Raw genomic sequence first — 6,313 nt, 5'->3', positions numbered from 1 at the left:
CGAGTGGAAGATTATTTCCACCACAGAATAAAAATATGAAAAAGCTAAATGTGACTTTTTATCCACAATTCAGACTTTTTTACATCCTACAATTCAGATTTTCTTAGAATTATGGTTATATAGTTTTTTTCTGCCATGAAAAAAAGGTAATTGCAAGTTTTATTTAAACATTTTTGGCTTTTTTTAGTTGTACTTTAGAACTTCACATCTTGCAATTATGAGTTTATATCTAGTAATACTGACTTTAATTAATTGTAATTAAAAATTTACATTTTATGAGTTTTTTGTTTTGTTTATTTTTTGTTCTTGGAATAAAGAATAAAGGAATAAAAAAAATCTTAAGAATTAAATTAAATTAAATTAAATTAAATTAAATTAAATTAAATTAAATTAAATTAAATTAAATTAAATTATATTATATTAAATTAAATTAAATCACTTTTTTCTCCCAATTTTATATTTTCTTAAAACCTTTTTAAGATCTTTTCTTTCTCTCTTTTCTCTCTCTCTCTCTCTCTCTCTTTTACTATGGAATAAAACAGCAATTCCTTTTTACCTCACATCTTAGCCTTTCCCCCCCTTAGAATTTTAAATTAACATCTCACAATTCAATAAAATAAAATGAAAAGTTAATTGCATCCTTTTAATCTGACAATTTTAAGTTAGAACATCTTGCAATTCTGAGTTAATATCTTTTCTTTTTTTTCTTCGTTTTTCTTCTCAGAATTGTGAGATGTAAACACCGAACTGAGCGAAAAACAATCAGAACTGTGAGATAAGTAAGTTATTTATTTTTTCATGATGGACTTGAGCTTCATATATAAATGAGAAGTGATGATGGGAGTCTGTTTCTTCATCATGATGCTCTGTTCTCTTTCCCCGTGTTCCTCCAGAACACACTGAATAAAACACTCACACGCCGTGAAGATGATGAATGCCACCAGCAGCGAATGCACACTCCACCATCTCTCAGAGACCTGAGTAAGAAGGGAAAGGGAGAGAGGTTATAGTTTACAGACAGTGATTAATTCAAAGAGTAATTTACATGTTTATATAGAGTGTAGTACTTACAGAGCTCATTTTGATTTATCAGGGCAAAGAAACAGAAACGCACACCTTCAGGATGATTTATTAGCTGCTGGAGTCTCTACAGTTGTGAGAGAGAGAGAGAGAGAGAGAGAGAGAGAGAGAGAGGATGCAGACCTCTTGCATTAGTGTTTCTCAGTTTTATATGATAGGAAATGTCTTATTCAACTTTTGCATGCAACAAATTATAGTGCATGCAAAATAACAAAGCTAAAACCTTTATAATCATGCATATTTACAATATACTGTAAAATGTATCAGCTTTTGCATGTAACAACTGTAACATGCAAAAAATAAAACACAATACACATAATACACAAAACACATGTCTACAGTATAAATACTTTTATACTTTTTAAAAAAATATTGTTAAACACAAATAATTCTAATGAAAAAAATGTAAATTAATGCATATATATATATGCACAAAAGTCAATGTCTTATTCAAATTTTGTATGTAATAAATAAGGTTACATGCAAATAATAAAATTTTAGTTTTCTTGACTTTTGCATGCAACATATCACAAATGCAACATATGCAAATAATAAAATGCAAAACTCTTCATACTCCTGCATATTTACAATAAATAGACTTCTCAACAGATGTTACATGCAAATTATAAAATGAAACCCTTTATGCGTATGCATATTTAAAAAATAATCACTTTTGCATGTATCAAATTGTTACATGCTAATGATAAAAAATATAAAATAGCTAAAAACTTTTATAATCATGCATTTTTACAAAATACTGTAAAAACATATAAACTTTTACATGTAAAAGATAATGTTAAATACAAATAATAATATGCAAAAAAAATTCTACTCCTGCATATTTAAAATATAAAGACTTATATGCATATTTTTGTTATAATTGCTTATGAACTTTTGCATGTAACAAATAATGTGGCATGCCAATTGTACAAATTATAAAATGCAAACCCACTATACTCATGCATATCTACAATAGGGCTACATGTAAAAGTGTGTAACATTTTGCATGATTACATGATTACATGATAATGCAAATAATAAAATGCAAAAACCTGTAAATTCAAGCATATTTGCAAAATCACTTGCAGTAATATATTTGCATGTTGTTGCTCACATTAATTAACATCAAAGTTTGATTTGAATGAATGTAGTTTCATGTCGTCTGCTAAGGTGTTTTGGCACACGTCTTTGGATCAGTAGTGTATACTACACTGGAGATCACTCACCTGGAACTGAGATGGATTTCACGTCACATGCACACACAGAATGACATACGACTGTCTCTGCTTCTGTAATAGAGTTCATAAGAGCATAAATCAAACACAAACCCTGATCAAACTCTTATCACTGAAATAACTAACCTAGTGAGTCGCCTACATAGACAGCACTGCAGGGCACCACAGGTGTGCACAGCTGACTGCTATCACTGATATACTGTTATAACTTTTTAACATTTTTGTTCACATTTAGAATTTTGTGCAATATTAGTTTTTCTGTTTTAAATAATTTAGTTGTGTGTTTTTTAATAGTATTTAAAATATAGTATTTTCACAATTTTATATATATATTTTAATTTACTTATTTTACTATAGTTTTGTTTAAATAATTCGATTTTTATAATAAATTTATATGTTTTTACTTTTAGTTAAATTTCGTTGTGTTATTTGTCATTTTTATTATTTTATAATCTAATTCATGTAATATAAATTTTTTATAGAATATTTATTATTTTGTATTCGTTACTTTTAATTTATTGAGTTTGTAATTGTATTACAGTATTTATACATTTTTATTTATTTATTAATTTTTGTATTTAGTAGTTTAGTAAATGCCTTTTATTTTATATTTATTTTTATATATTTTATTTCAAGTAATATTTTTTTATGGGTTTTATGGCAACATTTATTTTACTTTTTTTTTGTATGAAAAAAGGTCAAATATATGTTAAAAAACATATTTTTTATGGATTATATATATATATATATATATAGCAGATGGGTTTTAGTAACAGCTGCTCATGCTCAGTGTTTTGTGTTTACATTTTAATTGTAGATGACACTAAAAGGATATTAGGAATAATGATCTGTCTTTGTTAAAGTAGTTTAATGAAGATGCTGGTCAGCATCTGTCAGCTCATATATTTGCAGATGTTCCTCCAGATGTGATGAAACGCTCCTGCGCTGAAGATTAATGGAAAGCAGAAGATCGGCGATGTGTGTGTGATTAATCACCCTCAAACCCAGCGCTTCCTACAGAGAAACAATCACACACACATCCACTGATCGAACGCTGGCTAACACTCAAGGGTTAATAACAGCATAGATAGCACTTTTTCACTGGAGGAAGTGTTATTATGGATTATAGACTCTATGTGTTTGAGTTAAAATCATCTTAATGCTGGATGTGTTTCAGGTTTTGTCTTCTCCAGATGTTCACTGATGGACTGGAGTGCTGTGGATTATTGGGATGTTTTTATCAGACTCTCATTCTGACGGCACCCATTCACTGCAGAGCATCCATTGATGAGACACTGATGCAGTGCTACATCCTGATGCTTTAATCTGGAAAACTAGATTCGATAGTTGTGTTGGACAGGGATGGGAATTATTTAATTCATTAAAACGTTGATTCCTGTTACTTTAATCGGTCTTAACTATGTACTAAACAAAGAAAAGAAAAATAATAATACTATATGTGGTAACCAATATGTATTTATTTATTTATTTCCCAGTGTTTACAGTGTTAAAAATAAAAAGACATCTGATAATAACACGGCATGTAGTGTATTTACAAAACTGAAAAAAAAAAAAAAAGAATTTTAATTAAAATTTTAATTAAAATTTAAATTAAACAATTCAACAGGTCAAATAAATAAATTAATATTTCATAATTTATAAAAATAAATATTTTTATAATTTCTAAAAATAAATAATTTTTAAAATAGATGCTGTTATACTTCTGTTGTTGGCAGATTTGAGGAGGTCAGAAACATTCATCTGAAGGTAAAAGCAGTTCTGCGTCAGTGAGGATAATGAAAAGAGCTGAAGTTTCAGGCTGTTCTTGTCTTTTAATTATTCTCTGTTTTTCACAAAATACAAGAGATTCCCGCTTGATTAAAGACACGAAAGCAGCAGAATTACTGCTGTTCAATTATATTAAGAGCAGTTCAAACTTTCATTACGGTTATTCCCGAACTAGAATAAACTCATTATATATCAGATATACTTAGATCTCAAATTAAGACCCTGGTTTGTAGTTAATGAGTCTCCTCTATTTATCATTTATATTTTAGTTATTTTTATTTTTGTATGCCCATAAATTTAATAATTTAATTACATTTTATTTTATTTAAGAGTTTAACTTTTTTTAATTATTATTATTTATTTTATTTATTTTTATTTTTTTTTCTTACATTTATTTTTAATTTTATATAAATTTATTTATATAAACCACTAAATTTCAATATAAAATGTATTTTATTTTCTACTTACACTAATTTTTTTTGTATACCCCTGAATCTTTGCATATTTTATTATTTATTTTATTTAGTTTTAATTTCCCACCTTTTAAATGTTTGTTTATTCCTCTGTTTGTGTGCATGCAGTATGGAAGGCTGATAATGGAACTCTACATTCTGTTCTCAATAAAACCTACTAAAATAAATCTTTTGTTTCCTTTAACACAGAGTAAAAGTCCTTGAAGAGAAAGAGAAGAATGGACGGATGCGGTCGAATGAGCATTTTCTTACAGGATGGAAAGATCATGAGCTGCTTCATTAATCACAGTGTGTAAAGAAGAAGAAGGAGTAAACCAGAGGAACATCTGTAGTGTGAAGAAGCTTTTTACTTCTGTAAAGAACTAAACTAAACTTCTGCTCTTCATGAATCCTAAACCTCACAGGAGAGACCGGCTGATTAAAACACGTCACAGACACTGACTCCAGATTCAGACAAACATCTTCTCTGGACAGTTTGGGAGATTATATGGCCACAAGAAAGGAATTATTTTAGATTCAGTCTGAAGAACCACACAATTTAGCGGTTCACTAAACACTTCAGTGTGGCCCTGAGCGTTCAGATACACACTTTTATTGTTGAACATACCCTGCACATCAGCATACATTGATTTATTTTTATTTTTATACCACTGGATTTCAATAAAAAAATTATTTTACCAATTAATATAAATATAAATTGTATTTTATTTTTATACCACTGGATATCAATATAAATGTTATTTTATAAATAAATAAAAATCATACCACTTAATATCAATATAATTTTTTTTATTTTTTGTATACTACTGAATATAAATAAATAAAAATATTTTAGTTTAGGTTTTTTATACCAATGAACATAACTATACATTTTAATTTTTTTTGTATACCACTGAATATCAATATATAAATTTAAATATAATATTTATTTAATTACATTTTTGATTCCCACTGGATATCAATATAAATAAATTGTATTTTTTTTTAATGTTCATACCAATTAATATCAATATAACATTTTATTTAAAAAAAAATTTTTTATAAATATAAAATAAAACTGTAATATTTTTGCATAATCAACACCACCATCAAAAGATTTGGGGTTGGTATATTTTCTTTTTTAATGCTTCTGCTCACCGAGGCTGCATTTAATAAAAAATACAGTAAAAACAGTGAATTATTATTCTAATGTAAACATCTGTTTTCTGTGTGAATCTGTGTTGAAGTGTAATTTATTTCTGTGATGCTCCGCTGTATTTTCAGCATCATTCCTCCAGTCTTCAGTGTCACATGATCTTCAGAAATCATGAAAATATGAAACATTTCTGATTATTATCAATGTTGAACACAGTTGTTTTGCACAATATGTTTGTGGAAACTGAAAAATATTTAAACACACACACACACACACTAGGATCTGGTTTAACTTCATGGCTAAAGCTCTCGGCCCGATATCGACCCGTTTGAGAACCCGTTGTGGTCAGAGGCTCGGCTCCGAGGAGTTATAGAGGGATCGATACTGAAGCTCAATTATTGTATCAAACATTGAACGCCAGAGTTTAATAGTGAGGACTGAAACAAACAGGCAGCAGAGAATCAATCAATAACACATGATGAATATCGCTCGTCTGTATGGAGATGTGCAGCGCCGGAGAGCGGCTCTCGGGGACTCATGAACATCCTTCTTTATAGCTGAATACACTACAATCCAGAAAGCATTTCTTTTTTTATTTTTTA

This window comes from Carassius auratus, chromosome 13, assembly GCF_003368295.1.
Source record: "Carassius auratus strain Wakin chromosome 13, ASM336829v1, whole genome shotgun sequence".
Classification (NCBI taxonomy): Eukaryota; Metazoa; Chordata; class Actinopteri; order Cypriniformes; family Cyprinidae; genus Carassius; species Carassius auratus.
The sequence above is the reverse complement of the archived record's forward strand: the minus strand, read 5'-3'. Positions refer to the sequence as shown.